This window comes from Panicum virgatum, chromosome 1K (assembly GCF_016808335.1).
Source record: "Panicum virgatum strain AP13 chromosome 1K, P.virgatum_v5, whole genome shotgun sequence".
NCBI classification, from domain to species: Eukaryota; Viridiplantae; Streptophyta; class Magnoliopsida; order Poales; family Poaceae; genus Panicum; species Panicum virgatum.
This window is the reverse complement of record NC_053136.1, coordinates 37,191,591-37,213,143: the sequence shown is the minus strand read 5'-3', so window position 1 is coordinate 37,213,143 and position 21,553 is coordinate 37,191,591.

Here is a 21,553-nt window from a genome sequence, read left to right as displayed (position 1 = left end):
GTAAAACATGCAGGCGCTGACCGGTACTTCTCTGTTTGACTCCGGGCCGATCTAATCCGGACCGTTGATCTGCGATCGGACGGCCAAAGGGCGGTTAGGCGCGCGGGGCGGCGGCGCGAGTCACCGGAGACGGGCTCCCACGGCGGCGCTGCGCCGGAGGAGCGGTCCGGGCGCTACAGATGGTCGTTGGGGTCGCTATCTAGTGAAAAAGAACAAGTGCGACGCGATTAAACCACTGGAGGGCACGGGATGGCCGATTGGGGCTCGGACGGGGCTAGCCACGGCAAGGGGCGGACCCGCGCGGCGGCGGAGCGCCGATGACCGGCGTTCCAGCACCTAGGGTGCGCTACAAGTCCTAAAAGTTAGCGCAAAAGAACCAGGAGAGGGCGCGGGTGCTCACCGGGGTTTGAGTTTAGTCGGAGAGGCCGTGCAGGGGTGGCTGCCGTCGATGTCCGGCGGCGGCGCACGGGCGGAGCTTGGGGAAGGGTCTATGCAGGGGTGCTCCGGCTTCCAACTCCCTCGAGCGGGTGCGCGGGCCTGCTGTGGTCCCAGAGAGATGGTCAGGGAGGCCAAGAAACCCACGGTGGTGCGGAATTGCGGTGAGAAACTCACTCACCGGCGACGGGTCTTTGGCGAAATTTGGGAAGAAGGCGCGGTGCAGGGGCCGAAGATGTGGCCGGCGTGAAACTTGAACCCGAGGCGATCAACCTCAGCTACTTGCGGCGATGGATGTGCGGTGGAGCAGACGGGTCGTGGCGGCGCAGGGCTCTGCTCCGCTCTGAGCTTGGAGGGCGGCGCTGCTAGGGTTTGCGGCGGCTGCAGGAGCGAGGATGGGGAGCAGAGGGGTCGCGGCCGTACTTATAGAGCGGCGGGAGTTTCTTGGCGTGCGCACCCGGGATGGAAGGCCGGCGGGATTTGTGGCCGGGGATCTCGGCCGAGCTGGCGAGTCCGTTGCGCCGCGGAGGGGAAAGAGCTGCCAGGCGGGCCCGGCGCGTCAGAGGCGGTTGAGTGGGCTGAGCGCGCGGGAGTGGGAGCGGGAGCTGCGGGAGCAGGCCGGCGCGAGCAGGAGTTGGGTTGGGCCCGGGTGAGGAAATGGGCCGCAGGCCTGGGAGAGAGGAGAGGGGAAACTGGGCCCGCGTGGGATTTGGGTTGGGTTTCAGGGCTGTTTGGGCTAGGCCTTGCTGGGTTGGGTTTGGGTTTTCCTTTCTATTTCTCTTACTTTCCTAAATCTAATTCAAACAAAGTTTGAATTCAAATTTGAATTTGAATTCAAACCACACTCAAATAAAATTATGCACCAGCATGAATGCAACAAAAATTTAAACCTATGGCAAAATTTTAATACTTATGAAACAAAAATTAGATTAAATGCCAACTAAACACAATAAACCTTAGAAAATTTACTAAAGCCAATTAATTTATTAATAAATACTGAAATTTAAAATTAGGGTGTTACAGAAAAGTCAGGGGCCTAAGTGTTAAAATCAAGACCTAACTGGAATTAGTTTTGAACTAAGAGGGATGGCGGATTAATTAGCAAAGAGTCCAGGGACTCTTTAACAAAAGTGACAGGCCGAAGAGGTACCATCTAATCTGGGCCGGTGGTTTTGGATCTGACGGTCTGGATTAGATCAGGATCTGATCTAATCTAGCCTGGTGAAATCTAATCGGGCGGCTCAGGACAAAGAGGCGCGCGCGGCGGCGGCGGAAGGCCGCCGGAGCTCTGCTCCGCGGCGGAGGGTCGCGGACATGGCCTAACCGGTGTTCCTGGGCTCTCTTCGGCACGTGATCGGCTCTACGATGGACTACGCGCCATGCGTAGTCCACCTGGTGTCTTTTTGGACCTCGGGAAGGCCCGGAGTGGGGAGGGCAAGGGCGGCAGCGGCCCTGCGCGGCGGCGCAGTGCCGGCGTGCGGCACCCGGATAGCTAGGGTGCATCCCGTGCTAGGGGAATGTGCGCAGAGGAAGGAGGGGGTTGGGGTGCAGCTCACCTAGGCTCCGATGCGAGCTGTGATGGCGTGCAGAGGCACCGGCGTCGGGGACCGGCGGCGTGTCGCGGGTGTCGCTCGGGGGGAAAGATGCTGCAGTGGCGTTCCGGGCGTCTGGATCACCCGAGGGGCTTCGACGTCGGACTGTGAGGCCAATGATCGTGTCAGTGAGGTCATCGCGCCGGCGATGGGGCGGAATTGCTGTGGCGGATCCACTTACCGGCGGCGGGCCTTGGCGAGAAATCCCACGCGTGCAGGGGTTGGGGTCGGCGACTGCGAGCTCGGAGGCGCTCCTGGAGTCGATGTGAGGCTTCTGCGCGGCTCCGGTGTGCTGGGGTGCGGCGGAGCAGTGTGGCCGCGGCGGGGCAGCGGCTCTGCTCCGGCGGAGCACGGTGGGGTGGCGCTAGGGCGCAAAGGCGGCGGCAGCGTGGGGGATGGGCTTCCTGGGGGTGCGGTGTGGAGGCCAGATAAAGGCAGAGACGGGGATCTCGGGGAGGCGTGCCCGGGTGGAGTTACGGCGGAAATCGCGGACGGAGTTCGTTGCGAGAGCGGGGGATCCGGGAGGAGGAAGACAGGGCTGACAGGTGGGCCCGAGCAGTCAGAGGGCAACGGGCGAGCGCGGGCGCAACGCGGGGGCGAGGGGCGACACTGGCGTGCGGGCCCGGTGCTATCAGCGAGATAGAGGAGGGAACGGGTGACACGCGGGCGAGCAACGTGCGAGGGCCGGCTGACAGGTGGGCCGTCATTGAGCAGTGCGGCGATGCGAGCGTGCGAGCACGCGGCTGAGGCTGACGTGCGGGGTGCTCGGATCGGGCTGAAGGCGGGGAGGAAAGGCCGGGCGCTGCTGGGCTGCGAGATGCTGGCCGTGCGAGTTGCTTGGCCCGCGGGAGTGGGCCGGCGATGGAGTTGGCCTGCGAAGGAAAAAGAGGAACGGGCCGAGGTGGAAGTTTATGGGCCGAAAGGAGAGGGAGACCGCGGGCTGGGCTCAGGCTGGACTGGCTTTGGGTCTTCCTCTTCTATTTCTAGTTTTCTCTCTTCTTTTTCTTTTCCAAACTTGACACTACCTATTTGAATTCAAATTTGAATTTGAATTCAACTCTAGCACTCAAACAAATAAAACAATGCTCCAGCATGAATGCACAAACATGTTAGCCCTAAAATAAATTTTAATTACTTTATGAAGCAAAAATAAATTATAAATGCAAGGCTAAGCAAAATAAATCCTAGAAAATTAAATAAAGCCAATTAAATTTATTATTAAATCAGAAAATTAAATTAGGGTGTTACAAATCCTACCCCCTTACAGGAATCTCATCCCGAGATTCTGGGTTGGCTAGCAAAGAGATCCGGATATGTCTTCATCAACTCCTCTTCCGTCCCGAGATTCTGGGTTGGCTAGCAAAGAGATCCGGATATGTCTTCATCAACTCCTCTTCCTTCTTCTGGCAAGTCCTCTAGAAAGACATCCGGGAATTCAGACACCACGCGAATACCATCCGTGGGTCTAGCCTCTATCTGATGAAGAAAACCAGAAGGCTCTGTAGCACTGACTGTCACCTCTTGGCCATAAGATGCTAACAAGTGAACTGACCGCTGAGCACAATCAATTCTGACTCCCCACTTGGCAAGAGTATCCATTCCCAGAATCACATCAATACCCTTGGTGTCCATCACCATCAGATTTGTACTGAACTTTCCTCTCCCTATGGAAACAATGACTCTGGGGCAGGAGATATGAGACCTCAATTGTCCTCCAGGTGAAGATACTAACATGCACTTCTTTAATGTGTTAGTACGAATACCATGGTGCTCGACAAAAGACTGTGCAATAAAGGAATGCGTAGCACCAGTATCGAACAACACTGTAGCTGGATATGAGTTGACCATGGACGTACCAATAACCACATTTGGAGACTCGGCCGCTGACTCGGCCGTCACATGGTTCACCTTCCCCTATCGTGGCGCTCTGGGTTGGGCTGGGCGCCCCTGCTGTCCTGCCTGCCGTGGGGCCAGTGGAAGGCATTTCTGTGGACAACTTTTGGCATAATGACCTTTTTGCCCGCATTGGTAGCACATGCGGTGGTGGTGAATGGCGTTACTTGGTTGACCTCCATGTGAACTTAGCATCACATCTTGCATCATTTCTGCTGCTTGCTCTTTGGACTCCTTGCGACCGCGTGGCTGAATCACATTCATAGTGATAGTCAACCCATCAACATAATCATGGAGAGCTTGATTCTCGACCTGTGCATCTCTAGAGCACTTAGGATCCTTTCTCTTCTGGATGGTCTGTAGCTCTTCGACCGATGGAGAGTCAAGGAAAAGGGAATCCTCTGCTAGCTGCTCTTGATGAGACATCTTTCTCTTTGTACCGGAGAACAACCTCTGGTTCCTTCTAGTTGTGGCTTCATCTTCAGTCGCACGAACTTGACGACAAGGGATGCCGTAGAATTTGCAACACGGGCAAGTTTTCTCACCATCACCCATTGCATTGTCTCCAAGGTCTTTTTGTTCTGCCGACATCTGAGCTGGGATAAAAGGAAATACAGATTGGTAAGGTCAAGGAAGAGAGAAAAACTCCATTATTTAAGGTTCTATCCTATTTAGACAACACTGCACAGGCATTACTGCTGATAACTCCAGATAGGTGCTACATAAATCCGGGAACAAGGAACTAGAGCATAACTCTTCTGTTTCGTCTGAGAGATTCTCAACGTCTCTTGTACTATTTATAGGCCGGGGTGTCACATCCCTACCCCCTTACAGAAACCGACGTCCTCGTCGGTGAATCTCTGGATATCACCTTCTCTTCGCGCTATCCTTCTTCTCAACAAGACAGAAACCCAAGGCATATTAAGGTAGAGAGGATAGAGTGGATGGTTTTACCCCCAACGATCTAACTCATTTTATTAATTAGTTAACTTTAACTTAATACTGATTTTCATTAAACAAATTTAACTACTAAGCTATGCAATCAATCAAAAATCCAAATCAAACATGTACCATAATAACCAGCATACAAATTTCACAACTTAGCCGAGTTTAACATACGACTCGACTAACACAACGCGTCGCGGATCGTGCTATCGTATTATTATAAATGGGTCACCTAGATTATACTCATGGTGGTCAGATGACTGATTCAGGCCAAAATCTACGAAAACTATTCTTTAGAGAGAGAAATCAAGGCAAGACGAGTCAAAGGCATAGAACTCAAGGGGTATAATAGTAAAATAGTTTTAGCAGGCAAGGATTGGAGAGAGGAAGACTTAAAACTCGACCAGTTCTATCTAGGCTTCGTCCTACAGTCGATACGGCTCTGATACCACTCTGTAACACCCGGTCTATAAAAGAACATAAACCGAGCAATCATATACGTGCCAGGATCAAGTCACACGTATATACAACAGAATGAACAGTATATCATAGCACGTATCACGTAAAAAGATATAAATAAGCGAATACGAATGTTATTTATTACATTAATGAAAAAAATGTCGGATACAGCGGAAGCGAAGTACAAATACGATAAAAACTCTCCGAAGCTGAGCAAGGCGCCACAGGGACGTCGACTGGGAGACGAACGCCTAGAAGTCCTCGTAGTCCTGGTAGCTCTGAGGGAACTCCCTCGCGTCGGTAGGAACTGAGCAGCAGTAGCATATCCAAGAGGAAAAAGTAGAGAAGAGGCAAGAGTGAGTACACAACTTGTACTCAACAAGTATAACACAAACTATGAGGCTCTAAGGTTGGCTGACTCAACTGCATTAGCTTTTAAGTCTTGCCAAAATTTTATTAAAGCTATTTACTACGAGTTGATGAATTACCATTAACCCAGTTACATAGTAATTAATCAGAATTAACCATGTTACTACTGAGAACCAAACCACAACCATACCAAAACCCCAAGAGGCACCCCCTCGTCGGAAGGAGCTAACCCCGCTAATCAAAAGGAGGATCTGGGCCGCTCATAACTGTGAGCACGGCTAGTATACCAGTCTTACACTCTGCAGAGGTTGCACATCTTTACCCACAAGTCGTGAGCTACGCCAGTTGTTCATCACACTTCCTTAGGTGAGATGACTAACAAACTCACTACGAGGCCGTTACAAAGGACACGTTGGTAAGGTGTAACCGCTAAGGATTCATGCAATGCAACGATGGTACCCACCTCGAGGGGTGCGCACACCAAGCCTCGTAGCCTGGGCACCATTGAGGCTCGACTCCCCCCTTGCCCCGTCGGTAAGTTACTCCCGAACCAAAATGGCCTAATTAGTAAGCCAAAACCGTCCCATTCCAGTCTTGTGGTAGCGCTGTTGTCCCAAGTTGTTGCTCTATGAACTGGTCCTTATGGAGAGTGGCCAACCAGGCAGTAAGCACCGTGCTGGCCCCCTATACCAAGTTTCTAACAAAACCAATTTTAATGAGAAGTGAGCCACTCAAGCCACACAGAGGGCCACTCTAGGAATTAAGTTGCATATACCATTAATCAAATTAATTAAAAAGGACCAAGTGTGTTATAGCATGGCACCTAGCACAACTAACCAAAATGCAACCCAAAGGATATATAAAAAGGATATAAGTGGCTAGGAAATCCTTATAGGCATACAGTATTAAAATGCAGTATGAAAATGTATTTAAAAGTGATAGGTTGTTCATGTTACACTTGCCTTCCTCGTACTGCTCCTGCTGCTGCTCAAACTACTCTGAAGATGGCTCCTGGTACTGGTACTGGGGCTCCTCCGGTTGCTCAACGTCTTCTCACGAACACATGGCCAAAAACAATGCACAACAATAAACATACAAGCAAACACTAACAAAAGCTAAGAAACAATACATCAATACATGAAAACAGCGCACTAAACTAGTCTAAAACTATTCTACGCATTACAACGATCGCTTGGACAAAAAAAACACCTAAAACGGAGCTAAAACGCAAAATCTAGGCCAAAAACAAGGTCCAGGGGCTTTTCTTCGAGAAAAACTAAGTTTCAGGGGGTTTTCTGCAAAATCCGAGGACTAAAACGTAATTAAACCTTAGCGGCAAGGGTTAGCACGCAAAATTGCCAAGGGTGGACTGTGGGTTCTAAACTGAGAAAAGTCAGGGGCCTAAGTGTTAAAATCAGGACCTAACTGGAATTAGTTTTGAACTAAGAGGGATGGCAGATTAATTAGCAAAGAGTCCAGGGACTCTTTAACAAAAGTGACAGGCCGAAGAGGTACCATCTAATCTGGGCCGGTGGTTTTGGATCTGACGGTCTGGATTAGATCAGGATCTGATCTAATCTAGCCCGCTGAAATCTAATCGGGCGGCTCAGGACAAAGAGGCGCGCGGGGCGGCGGCGGAAGGCCGCCGGAGCTCTGCTCCGCGGCGGAGGGTCGCCGGACTTGGCCTAACCGGCGTTCCTGGGCTCTCTTCGGCACGTGATCGGCTCTAGGACGGACTACGCGCCATGCGTAGTCCACCTGGGGTCTTTTTGGACCTCGGGAAGGCCCGGAGTGGGGAGGGCAAGGGCGGCAGCGGCCCTGCGCGGCGGCGCAGCGCCGGCGTGCGGCACCCGGATAGCTAGGGTGCATCCCGTGCTAGGGGAACGTGCGCAGAGGAAGGAGGGGGTTGGGGTGCAGCTCACATAGGCTCGGATGCGAGCTGTGACGGCGTGCAGAGGCACCGGCGTCGGGGACCGGCGGCGTGTCGCGGGTGTCGCTCGGGGGGAAAGATGCTGCAGTGGCGTTCCGGGCGTCTGGATCACCCGAGGGGCTTCGACATCGGACTGTGAGGCCAGTGATCGGGTCAGTGAGGTCAACGCGCTGGCGATGGGGCGGAATTGCTGTGGCGGATCCACTTACCGGCGGCGGGCCTTGGCGAGAAATCCCACGCGTGCAGGGGTTGGGGTCGGCGACTGCAAGCTCGGAGGCGCTCCTGGAGTCGATGTGAGGCTTCTGCACGGCTCCGGTGTGCTGGGGTGCGGCGGAGCGGTGTGGCCACGGCGGGGCAGCGGCTCTGCTCCGGCGGAGCACGGTGGGGTGGCGCTAGGGCGCAAAGGCGGCGGCAGCATGGGGGATGGGGTTCCTGGGGGTGCGGTGTGGAGGCCAGATAAAGGCAGAGCCGGGGATCTCGGGGAGGCGTGCCCGGGCAGAGTTACGGTGGAGATCGCGGATGGAGTGCGTTGCGAGAGCGGGGGATCCGGGAGGAGGAAGACAGGGCTGACAGGTGGGCCCGAGCAGTCAGAGGGCAACGGGCGAGTGCGGGCGCAACGCGGGGGCGAGGGGCGACACTGGCGTGCGGGCCCGATGCTGTCAGCGAGATAGAGGAGGGAACGGGTGACGCGCGGGCGAGCAACGCGCGAGGGCCGGCTGACAGGTGGGCCGTCCTTGAGCAGTGCGGCGATGCGAGCGTGCGAGCAGGCGGCTGAGGCTGACGTGCGGGGTGCTCGGATCGGGCTGAAGGCGGGGAGGAAAGGCCGGGCGCTGCTGGGCTGCGAGATGCTGGCCGAGCGAGTTGCTGGGCCCGCGGGAGTGGGCCGGCGATGGAGTTGGCCTGCGAAGGAAAAAGAGGAACGGGCCGAGGTGGAAGTTTATGGGCCGAAAGGAGAGGGAGACCGCGGGCTGGGCTCAGGCTGGACTGGGTTTGGGTCTTCCTCTTCTATTTCTAGTTTTCTCTCTTCTTTTTCTTTTCCAAACTTCACACTATCAATATGAATTCAAATTTGAATTTGAATTCAACTGTAGCACTCAAACAAATAAAACAATGCTCCAGCATGAATGCACAAACATGTTAGCCCTAAAATAAATTTTAGTTACTTTATGAAGCAAAAATAAATTATAAATGCAAGGCTAAGCAAAATAAATCCTAGAAAATTAAATAAAGCCAATTAAATTTATTATTAAATCAGAAAATTAAATTAGGGTGTTACAAATCCTACCCCCCTTACAGGAATCTCGTCCCGAGATTCTGGGTTGGCTAGCAAAGAGATCCGGATATGTCTTCATCAACTCCTCTTCCTTCTTCTGGCAAGTCCTCCAGAAAGACATCCGGGAATTCAGACACCACGCGAATACCATCCGTGGGTCTAGCCTCCATCTGATGAAGAAAACCAGAAGGCTCTGTAGCACTGACTATCACCTCTTGGCCATAAGATGCTAACAAGTGAACTGACCGCTGAGCACAAACAATTCTGACTCCCCACTTGGCAAGAGTATCCATTCCCAGAATCATATCAATACCCTTGGTGTCCATCACCATCAAATTTGTACTGAACTTTACTCTCCCTATGGAAACAATGACTCTGGGGCAGGAGATATGAGACCTCAATTGTCCTCCAGGTGAAGATACTAACATGCACTTCTTTAATGTGTTAGTACGAATACCATGGTGCTCGACAAAAGACTGTGCAATAAAGGAATGCGTAGCACCAGTATCGAACAGCACCGTAGCTGGATATGAGTTGACCATGGACGTACCAATAACCACGTTTGGAGACTCGGCCGCTGACTCGGCCGTCACATGGTTCACCTTCCCCTGTCGTGGCGCTCTAGGTTGGGCTGGGCGCCCCTACTGTCCTGCCTGCCGTGGGGCCGGTGGAAGGCGTTTCTGTGGACAACTTTTGGCATAATGACCTTTTTGCCCGCATTGGTAGCACATGCGGTGGTGGTGAATGGCGTTACTTGGTTGACCTCCATGTGAACTTAGCATCACATCTTGCATCATTTCTGCTGCTTGCTCTTTGGACTCCTTGCGACCGCGTGGCTGAATCACATTCATAGTGATAGTCAACCCATCAACATAATCATGGAAAGCTTGATTCTCGACCTGTGCATCTCTAGAGCACTTAGGATCCTTTCTCTTCTGGATGGTCTGTAGCTCTTCGACCGATGGAGAGTCAAGGAAAAGGGAATCCTCTGCTAGCTGCTCTTGATGAGACATCTTTCTCTTTGTACCGGAGAACAACCTCTGGTTCCTTCTAGTTGTGGCTTCATCTTCAGTCGCACGAACTTGACGACAAGGGATGCCGTAGAATTTGCAACACGGGCAAGTTTTCTCACCATCACCCATTGCATTGTCTCCAAGGTCTTTTTGTTCTGCCGACATCTGAGCTGGGATAAAATGAAATACAGATTGGTAAGGTCAAGGAAGAGAGAAAAACTCCATTATTTAAGGTTCTATCCTATTTAGACAACACTGCACAGGCATTACTGCTGATAACTCCAGATAGGTGCTACATAAATCCGAGAACAAGGAACTAGAGCATAACTCTTCTATTTCGTCTGAGAGATTCTCAACGTCTCTTGTACTATTTGTAGGCCGGGGTGTCACATCCCTACCCCCTTACAGAAACGGACGTCCTCGTCGGTGAATCTCTGGATATCACCTTCTCTTCACGCTATCCTTCTTCTCAACAAGACAGAAACCCAAGGCATGATAAGGTAGAGAGGATAGAGTGGATGGTTTTACCCCCAACGATCTAACTCATTTTATTAATTAGTTAACTTTAACTTAATACTGATTTTCATTAAACAAATTTAACTACTAAGCTATGCAATCAATCAAAAATCCAAATCAAACATGTACCATAATAACCAGAATACAAATTTCACAACTTAGCCGAGTTTAACATACGACTCGACTAACACAACGCGTCGCGGATCGTGCTATCGTATTATTATAAAAGGGTCACCTAGATTATAGTCATGGTGGTCAGATGACTGATTCAGGCCAAAATCTACGAAAACTATTCTTTAGAGAGAGAAATCAAGGCAAGACGAGTCAAAGGCATAGAACTCAAGGGGTATAATAGTAAAATAGTTTTAGCAGGCAAGGATTGGAGAGAGGAAGACTTAAAACTCGACCAGTTCTATCTAGGCTTCGTCCTACAGTCGATACGGCTCTGATACCACTCTGTAACACCCGGTTTATAAAAGAACATAAACCGAGCAATCATATACATGCCAGGATCAAGTCACACGTATATACAACAGAATGAACAGTATATCGTAGCACATATCACGTAAAAAGATATAAATAAGAGAATACGAATGTTATTTATTACATTAATGACAAAAATGTCGGATACAGCGGAAGCGAAGTACAAATACGATAAAAACTCTCCGAAGCTTAGCAGGGCGCCACAGGGACGTCGACTGGGAGACGAACGCCTAGAAGTCCTCGTAGTCCTGGTAGCTCTGAGTGAACTTCCTCGCGTCGGCAGGAACTGAGCAGCAGTAGCGTATCCAAGAGGAAAAAGTAGAGAAGAGGCAAGAGTGAGTACACAACTTGTACTCAACAAGTATAACACAAACTATGAGGCTCTAAGGTTGGCTGACTCAACTGCATTAGCTTTTAAGTCTTGGCAAAATTTTATTAAAGCTATTTACTACGAGTTGATGAATTACCATTAACCCAGTTACATAGTAATTAATCAGAATTAACCATGTTACTACTGAGAACCAAACCACAACCATACCAAAACCCCGAGAGACACCCCCTCGTCGGAAGGAGCTAACCCCACTAATCAAAAGGAGGATCTGGGCCGCTCATAACCGTGAGCACGGCTAGTATACCAGTTTTACATTCTGCAGAGGTTGCACATCTTTACCCACAAGTCGTGAGCTACGCCAGTTGTTCATCACACTTCCTTAGGTGAGATGACTAGCAAACTCACTACGAGGCCGTTACAAAGGACACGTTGGTAAGGTGTAATCACTAAGGATTCATGCAATGCAACGATGGTACCCACCTCGAGGGGTGCGCACACCAAGCCTCGTAGCCTGGGCACCATTGAGGCTCGACTCCCCCCTTGCCCCGTCGGTAAGTTACTCCCGAACAAAAATGGCCTAATTAGTAAGCCAAGACCGTCCCATTCCAGTCTTGTGGTAGCGCTGTTGTCCCAGGTTGTCGCTCTATGAACCGGTCCTTATGGAGAGTGGCCAACCAGGCAGTAAGCACCATGCTGGCCCCCTATACCAAGTTTCTAACAAAACCAATTTTAATGAGAAGTGAGCCACTCAAGCCACACAGAGGGCCACTCTCGGAATTAAGTTGCATATACCATTAATCAAATTAATTAAAAAGGACCAAGTGTGTTATAGCGCGGCACCTAGCACCACTAACCAAAATGCAACCCAAAGGATATATAAAAAGGATATAAGTGGCTAGGAAATCCTTATAGGCATACAGTATTAAAATGCAGTATGAAAATGTATTTAAAAGTGATAGGTTGTTCATGTTACACTTGCCTTCCTCGTACTGCTCCTGCTACTGCTCAAACTGCTCTGAAGATGGCTCCTGGTACTGGTACTGGGGCTCCTCTGGTAGCTCAACGTCTTCTCACGAACACATGGCCAAAAACAATGCACAACAATAAACATACAAGCAAACACTAACAAAAGCTAAGAAATAGTACATCAATACATGAAAACAGCGCACTAAACTAGTCTAAAACTATTCTACGCGTTACAACGATCGCGTGGACATAAAGAACGCCTAAAACGGAGCTAAAACGCAAAATCTAGGCCAAAAACAAGGTCCAGGGGCTTTTCTTCGAGAAAAACTAAGTTTCAGGGGGTTTTCTGCAAAATCCGAGGACTAAAACATAATTAAACCTTAGCTGCAAGGGTTAGCACGCAAAATTGCCAAGGGTGGACTGCGGGTTCTAAACTGAGAAAAGTCAGGGGCCTAAGTGTTAAAATCAGGACCTAACTGTAATTAGTTTTGAACTAAGAGGGATGGCGGATTAATTAGCAAAGAGTCCAGGGACTCATTAACAAAAGTGACAGGCCGAAGAGGTACCATCTAATCTGGGCCTGCGGTTTTGGATCTGACGGTCCGGATTAGATCAGGATCTGATCTAATCTAGCCCGCTGAAATCTAATCGGGCGGCTCCGGACAAAGAGGCGCGCAGGGCGGCGGCGGAAGCCGCCGGAGCTCTGCTCCGCGGCGGAGGGTCGCCGGACTTGGCCTAACCGGCGTTCCTGGGCTCTCTTCGGCACGTGATCGGCTCTAGGACGGACTACGCGCCATCCGTAGTCCACCTGGGGTCTTTTTGGACCTCGGGAAGGCCCGGAGTGGGGAGGGCAAGGGCGGCAGCGGCCCTGCGCGGCGGCGCAGCGCCGGCGTGCGGCACCTGGATAGCTAGGGTGCATCCCGTGCTAGGGGAACGTGCGCAGAGGAAGGAGGGGGTTGGGGTGCAGCTCACCTAGGCTCGGATGCGAGCTGTGACGGCATGCAGAGGCACCGGCGTCGGGGACCGGCGGCGTGTCGCGGGTGTCGCTCGGGGGGAAAGATGCTGCAGTGGCGTTCCGGGCGTCTGGATCACCCGAGGGGCTTCGATGTCGGACTGTGAGGCCAGTGATCGGGTCAGTGAGGTCAACGCGCCGGCGATGGGGCAGAATTGCTGTGGCGGATCCACTTACCGGCGGCGGGCCTTGGCGAGAAATCCCACGCGTGCAGGGGTTGGGGTCGGCGACTGCAAGCTCGGAGGCGCTCCTGGAGTCGATGTGAGGCTTCTGCACGGCTCCGGTGTGCTGGGGTGCGGCGGAGCGGTGTGGCCGCGGCGGGGCAGCGGCTCTGCTCCGGCGGAGCACGGTGGGGTGGCTCTAGGGCGCAAAGGCGGCGGCAGCGTGGGGGATGGGGTTCCTGGGGGTGCGGTGTGGAGGCCAGATAAAGGCAGAGCTGGGGATCTCGGGGAGGTGTGCCCGGGCGGAGTTACGGCGGAGATCGCGGACGGAGTGCGTTGCGAGAGCGGGGGATCCGGGAGGAGGAAGACAGGGCTGACAGGTGGGCCCGAGTAGTCAGAGGGCAACGGGCGAGCGCGGGCGCAACACGGGGGCGAGGGGCGACACTGGCGTGCGGGCCCGATGCTGTCAGCGAGATAGAGGAGGGAACGGGTGACGCGCGGGCGAGCAACGCGCGAGGGCCGGCTGACAGGTGGGCCGTCCTTGAGCAGTGCGGCGATGCGAGCGTGCGAGCAGGCGGCTGAGGCTGACGTGCGGGGTGCTCGGATCGGGCTGAAGGCGGGGAGGAAAGGCCGGGCGCTGCTGGGCTGCGAGATGCTGGCCGAGCGAGTTGCTGGGCCCGCGGGAGTGGGCCGGCGATGGAGTTGGCCTGCGAAGGAAAAAGAGGAACGGGCCGAGGTGGAAGTTTATGGGCCGAAAGGAGAGGGAGACCGCGGGCTGGGCTCAGGCTGGACTGGGTTTGGGTCTTCCTCTTCTATTTCTAGTTTTCTCTCTTCTTTTTCTTTTCCAAACTTCACACTATCAATATGAATTCAAATTTGAATTTGAATTCAACTGTAGCACTCAAACAAATAAAACAATGCTCCAGCATGAATGCACAAACATGTTAGCCCTAAAATAAATTTTAGTTACTTTATGAAGCAAAAATAAATTATAAATGCAAGGCTAAGCAAAATAAATCCTAGAAAATTAAATAAAGCCAATTAAATTTATTATTAAATCAGAAAATTAAATTAGGGTGTTACAAATCCTACCCCCCTTACAGGAATCTCGTCCCGAGATTCTGGGTTGGCTAGCAAAGAGATCCGGATATGTCTTCATCAACTCCTCTTCCTTCTTCTGGCAAGTCCTCCAGAAAGACATCCGGGAATTCAGACACCACGCGAATACCATCCGTGGGTCTAGCCTCCATCTGATGAAGAAAACCAGAAGGCTCTGTAGCACTGACTATCACCTCTTGGCCATAAGATGCTAACAAGTGAACTGACCGCTGAGCACAAACAATTCTGACTCCCCACTTGGCAAGAGTATCCATTCCCAGAATCATATCAATACCCTTGGTGTCCATCACCATCAAATTTGTACTGAACTTTACTCTCCCTATGGAAACAATGACTCTGGGGCAGGAGATATGAGACCTCAATTGTCCTCCAGGTGAAGATACTAACATGCACTTCTTTAATGTGTTAGTACGAATACCATGGTGCTCGACAAAAGACTGTGCAATAAAGGAATGCGTAGCACCAGTATCGAACAGCACCGTAGCTGGATATGAGTTGACCATGGACGTACCAATAACCACGTTTGGAGACTCGGCCGCTGACTCGGCCGTCACATGGTTCACCTTCCCCTGTCGTGGCGCTCTAGGTTGGGCTGGGCGCCCCTACTGTCCTGCCTGCCGTGGGGCCGGTGGAAGGCGTTTCTGTGGACAACTTTTGGCATAATGACCTTTTTGCCCGCATTGGTAGCACATGCGGTGGTGGTGAATGGCGTTACTTGGTTGACCTCCATGTGAACTTAGCATCACATCTTGCATCATTTCTGCTGCTTGCTCTTTGGACTCCTTGCGACCGCGTGGCTGAATCACATTCATAGTGATAGTCAACCCATCAACATAATCATGGAAAGCTTGATTCTCGACCTGTGCATCTCTAGAGCACTTAGGATCCTTTCTCTTCTGGATGGTCTGTAGCTCTTCGACCGATGGAGAGTCAAGGAAAAGGGAATCCTCTGCTAGCTGCTCTTGATGAGACATCTTTCTCTTTGTACCGGAGAACAACCTCTGGTTCCTTCTAGTTGTGGCTTCATCTTCAGTCGCACGAACTTGACGACAAGGGATGCCGTAGAATTTGCAACACGGGCAAGTTTTCTCACCATCACCCATTGCATTGTCTCCAAGGTCTTTTTGTTCTGCCGACATCTGAGCTGGGATAAAATGAAATACAGATTGGTAAGGTCAAGGAAGAGAGAAAAACTCCATTATTTAAGGTTCTATCCTATTTAGACAACACTGCACAGGCATTACTGCTGATAACTCCAGATAGGTGCTACATAAATCCGAGAACAAGGAACTAGAGCATAACTCTTCTATTTCGTCTGAGAGATTCTCAACGTCTCTTGTACTATTTGTAGGCCGGGGTGTCACATCCCTACCCCCTTACAGAAACGGACGTCCTCGTCGGTGAATCTCTGGATATCACCTTCTCTTCACGCTATCCTTCTTCTCAACAAGACAGAAACCCAAGGCATGATAAGGTAGAGAGGATAGAGTGGATGGTTTTACCCCCAACGATCTAACTCATTTTATTAATTAGTTAACTTTAACTTAATACTGATTTTCATTAAACAAATTTAACTACTAAGCTATGCAATCAATCAAAAATCCAAATCAAACATGTACCATAATAACCAGAATACAAATTTCACAACTTAGCCGAGTTTAACATACGACTCGACTAACACAACGCGTCGCGGATCGTGCTATCGTATTATTATAAAAGGGTCACCTAGATTATAGTCATGGTGGTCAGATGACTGATTCAGGCCAAAATCTACGAAAACTATTCTTTAGAGAGAGAAATCAAGGCAAGACGAGTCAAAGGCATAGAACTCAAGGGGTATAATAGTAAAATAGTTTTAGCAGGCAAGGATTGGAGAGAGGAAGACTTAAAACTCGACCAGTTCTATCTAGGCTTCGTCCTACAGTCGATACGGCTCTGATACCACTCTGTAACACCCGGTTTATAAAAGAACATAAACCGAGCAATCATATACATGCCAGGATCAAGTCACACGTATATACAACAGAATGAACAGTATATCGTAGCACATATCACGTAAAAAGATATAAATAAGAGAATACGAATGTTATTTATTACATTAATGACAAAAATGTCGGATACAGCGGAAGCGAAGTACAAATACGATAAAAACTCTCCGAAGCTTAGCAGGGCGCCACAGGGACGTCGACTGGGAGACGAACGCCTAGAAGTCCTCGTAGTCCTGGTAGCTCTGAGTGAACTTCCTCGCGTCGGCAGGAACTGAGCAGCAGTAGCGTATCCAAGAGGAAAAAGTAGAGAAGAGGCAAGAGTGAGTACACAACTTGTACTCAACAAGTATAACACAAACTATGAGGCTCTAAGGTTGGCTGACTCAACTGCATTAGCTTTTAAGTCTTGGCAAAATTTTATTAAAGCTATTTACTACGAGTTGATGAATTACCATTAACCCAGTTACATAGTAATTAATCAGAATTAACCATGTTACTACTGAGAACCAAACCACAACCATACCAAAACCCCGAGAGACACCCCCTCGTCGGAAGGAGCTAACCCCACTAATCAAAAGGAGGATCTGGGCCGCTCATAACCGTGAGCACGGCTAGTATACCAGTTTTACATTCTGCAGAGGTTGCACATCTTTACCCACAAGTCGTGAGCTACGCCAGTTGTTCATCACACTTCCTTAGGTGAGATGACTAGCAAACTCACTACGAGGCCGTTACAAAGGACACGTTGGTAAGGTGTAATCACTAAGGATTCATGCAATGCAACGATGGTACCCACCTCGAGGGGTGCGCACACCAAGCCTCGTAGCCTGGGCACCATTGAGGCTCGACTCCCCCCTTGCCCCGTCGGTAAGTTACTCCCGAACAAAAATGGCCTAATTAGTAAGCCAAGACCGTCCCATTCCAGTCTTGTGGTAGCGCTGTTGTCCCAGGTTGTCGCTCTATGAACCGGTCCTTATGGAGAGTGGCCAACCAGGCAGTAAGCACCATGCTGGCCCCCTATACCAAGTTTCTAACAAAACCAATTTTAATGAGAAGTGAGCCACTCAAGCCACACAGAGGGCCACTCTCGGAATTAAGTTGCATATACCATTAATCAAATTAATTAAAAAGGACCAAGTGTGTTATAGCGCGGCACCTAGCACCACTAACCAAAATGCAACCCAAAGGATATATAAAAAGGATATAAGTGGCTAGGAAATCCTTATAGGCATACAGTATTAAAATGCAGTATGAAAATGTATTTAAAAGTGATAGGTTGTTCATGTTACACTTGCCTTCCTCGTACTGCTCCTGCTACTGCTCAAACTGCTCTGAAGATGGCTCCTGGTACTGGTACTGGGGCTCCTCTGGTAGCTCAACGTCTTCTCACGAACACATGGCCAAAAACAATGCACAACAATAAACATACAAGCAAACACTAACAAAAGCTAAGAAATAGTACATCAATACATGAAAACAGCGCACTAAACTAGTCTAAAACTATTCTACGCGTTACAACGATCGCGTGGACATAAAGAACGCCTAAAACGGAGCTAAAACGCAAAATCTAGGCCAAAAACAAGGTCCAGGGGCTTTTCTTCGAGAAAAACTAAGTTTCAGGGGGTTTTCTGCAAAATCCGAGGACTAAAACATAATTAAACCTTAGCTGCAAGGGTTAGCACGCAAAATTGCCAAGGGTGGACTGCGGGTTCTAAACTGAGAAAAGTCAGGGGCCTAAGTGTTAAAATCAGGACCTAACTGTAATTAGTTTTGAACTAAGAGGGATGGCGGATTAATTAGCAAAGAGTCCAGGGACTCATTAACAAAAGTGACAGGCCGAAGAGGTACCATCTAATCTGGGCCTGCGGTTTTGGATCTGACGGTCCGGATTAGATCAGGATCTGATCTAATCTAGCCCGCTGAAATCTAATCGGGCGGCTCCGGACAAAGAGGCGCGCAGGGCGGCGGCGGAAGCCGCCGGAGCTCTGCTCCGCGGCGGAGGGTCGCCGGACTTGGCCTAACCGGCGTTCCTGGGCTCTCTTCGGCACGTGATCGGCTCTAGGACGGACTACGCGCCATCCGTAGTCCACCTGGGGTCTTTTTGGACCTCGGGAAGGCCCGGAGTGGGGAGGGCAAGGGCGGCAGCGGCCCTGCGCGGCGGCGCAGCGCCGGCGTGCGGCACCTGGATAGCTAGGGTGCATCCCGTGCTAGGGGAACGTGCGCAGAGGAAGGAGGGGGTTGGGGTGCAGCTCACCTAGGCTCGGATGCGAGCTGTGACGGCATGCAGAGGCACCGGCGTCGGGGACCGGCGGCGTGTCGCGGGTGTCGCTCGGGGGGAAAGATGCTGCAGTGGCGTTCCGGGCGTCTGGATCACCCGAGGGGCTTCGATGTCGGACTGTGAGGCCAGTGATCGGGTCAGTGAGGTCAACGCGCCGGCGATGGGGCAGAATTGCTGTGGCGGATCCACTTACCGGCGGCGGGCCTTGGCGAGAAATCCCACGCGTGCAGGGGTTGGGGTCGGCGACTGCAAGCTCGGAGGCGCTCCTGGAGTCGATGTGAGGCTTCTGCACGGCTCCGGTGTGCTGGGGTGCGGCGGAGCGGTGTGGCCGCGGCGGGGCAGCGGCTCTGCTCCGGCGGAGCACGGTGGGGTGGCTCTAGGGCGCAAAGGCGGCGGCAGCGTGGGGGATGGGGTTCCTGGGGGTGCGGTGTGGAGGCCAGATAAAGGCAGAGCTGGGGATCTCGGGGAGGTGTGCCCGGGCGGAGTTACGGCGGAGATCGCGGACGGAGTGCGTTGCGAGAGCGGGGGATCCGGGAGGAGGAAGACAGGGCTGACAGGTGGGCCCGAGTAGTCAGAGGGCAACGGGCGAGCGCGGGCGCAACACGGGGGCGAGGGGCGACACTGGCGTGCGGGCCCGATGCTGTCAGCGAGATAGAGGAGGGAACGGGTGACGCGCGGGCGAGCAACGCGCGAGGGCCGGCTGACAGGTGGGCCGTCCTTGAGCAGTGCGGCGATGCGAGCGTGCGAGCACGCGGCTGAGGCTGACGTGCGGGGTGCTCGGATCGGGCTGAAGGCGGGGAGGAAAGGCCGGGCGCTGCTGGGCTGCGAGATGCTGGCCGGGCGAGTTGCTGGGCCCGCGGGAGTGGGCCGGTGATGGAGTTGGCCTGCGAAGGAAAAAGAGGAACGGGCCGAGGTGGAAGTTTATGGGCCGAAAGGAGAGGGAGACCGCGGGCTGGGCTCAGGCTGGACTGGGTTTGGGTCTTCCTCTTCTATTTCTAGTTTTCTCTCTTCTTTTTCTTTTCCAAACTTCACACTACCTATTTGAATTCAAATTTGAATTTGAATTCAACTCTAGCACTCAAACAAATAAAACAATGCTCCAGCATGAATGCACAAACATGTTAGCCCTAAAATAAATTTTAATTACTTTATGAAGCAAAAATAAATTATAAATGCAAGGCTAAGAAAAATAAATCCTAGAAAATTAAATAAAGCCAATTAAATTTATTATTAAATCGGAAAATTAAATTAGGGTGTTACACCTTGGAGGAGTGTTTGTGCTCGTCCAAGGGCTACAAACGTTGTCCCACTGGGTAGCTTTACTGGGATGGCCGTCCAGCGTCTTTTTCAGCCGGCATCGGCACCTTTTCAGCCGTCCTCGGCACTCTCAGTGCTGGTACAGCGACCCGGCGTTCAGCTTAGCCATTAGGGGAACGTACGCTAATAGCGGGGGGTTCGGTTATACACGTGGAGCTTCATAAGTGACGGTTGTCGATTTATTCGAGGGTGCGGTTTTGAACCGTGGTGTGCGAGGAGCCCCCGAGCCTAGGCGCGTATGAAGGCGTTCAGGGGAACCCTCGACTTTGATTACGACCCTCATCGCCCTTCCGCAGGGAGGAGGGGTGAAGCGCACCATGCTACCCATGCCCGGGCCGCGAGCTATGGCTGCTTCAGTGACTTATTAGCGGGTTGTTCAAGCGGACATCCGTGCCCCGTTCGATAAGGGTCGGCTCGTGGTCCATAGACATGTCACATAGAGCACTTGCGAAGGTTCGCTAGGCGGGGCTCAGACCCATTCGATAGGATCTGTAACACCCGGTTTATAAAAGAACATAAACCGAGCAATCATATACGTGCCAGGATCAAGTCACACGTATATACAACAGAATGAACAGTATATCATAGCACATATCACGTAAAAAGACATAATAAAGCGAATACGAATGTTATTTATTACAATAATGACAAAATGTCTGATACAGCGGAAGCGAAGTACAAAATACGGTAAAAGCTCTCCGAAGCTGAAGCAGGGCGCCACAGGGACGTCGACTGGGAGACGAAGCACCTAGAAGTCCTCGTAGTCCTGGTAGCGCTGAGCGAACTCCCTCGCGTCGGCAGGAACTGAGCAGCAGTAGCGTAGCCAAGAGGAAAAAGTAGAGAAGAGGCAAGAGTGAGTACACAACTTGTACTCAACAAGTATAACACAAACTATGAGGCTCTAGGCTGGCTGACTCAACTGCATTAGCTTTTAAGTGTTGGCAAGATTTTATTTAAGCTATTTACTACTAGTTGATGAATTACCATTAACCCAGTTACATAGTAATTAATCAAGTTTAATCATGTAACTACTGAGAAGCCAAACCAAAACCAAGCCACCAAGGTAACCCCGAGAAGCACCTCCCTCGTCGGAAGGAGATAACTTCACTAATCAAAAGGAGGATCTGGGCCGCTCATGACCGTGAGCACGGCTAGTATACCAGTTTTACACTCTGCAGAGGTTGCACATCTTTACCCACAAGCCGTGAGCTACGCCAGTTGTTCATCACACTTCCTTAGGTGAGATGACTAGCAAACTCACTACGAGGCCGTTACAAAGGACACATTGGCAAGGTGTAACCGCTAAGGAATCAGGCTCCGCAACGATGGTAACCACCTCGAGGGGGTACAAGACACACAGACCAGCCTCGTAGCCTGGCCACCATTGGAGCTCACCACCCCCCATGCCCCGTCGGTAAGTTACTCCCGAACCAACATGGCCTAATTAGTAAGCCAAGACCGTCCCATTCCAGT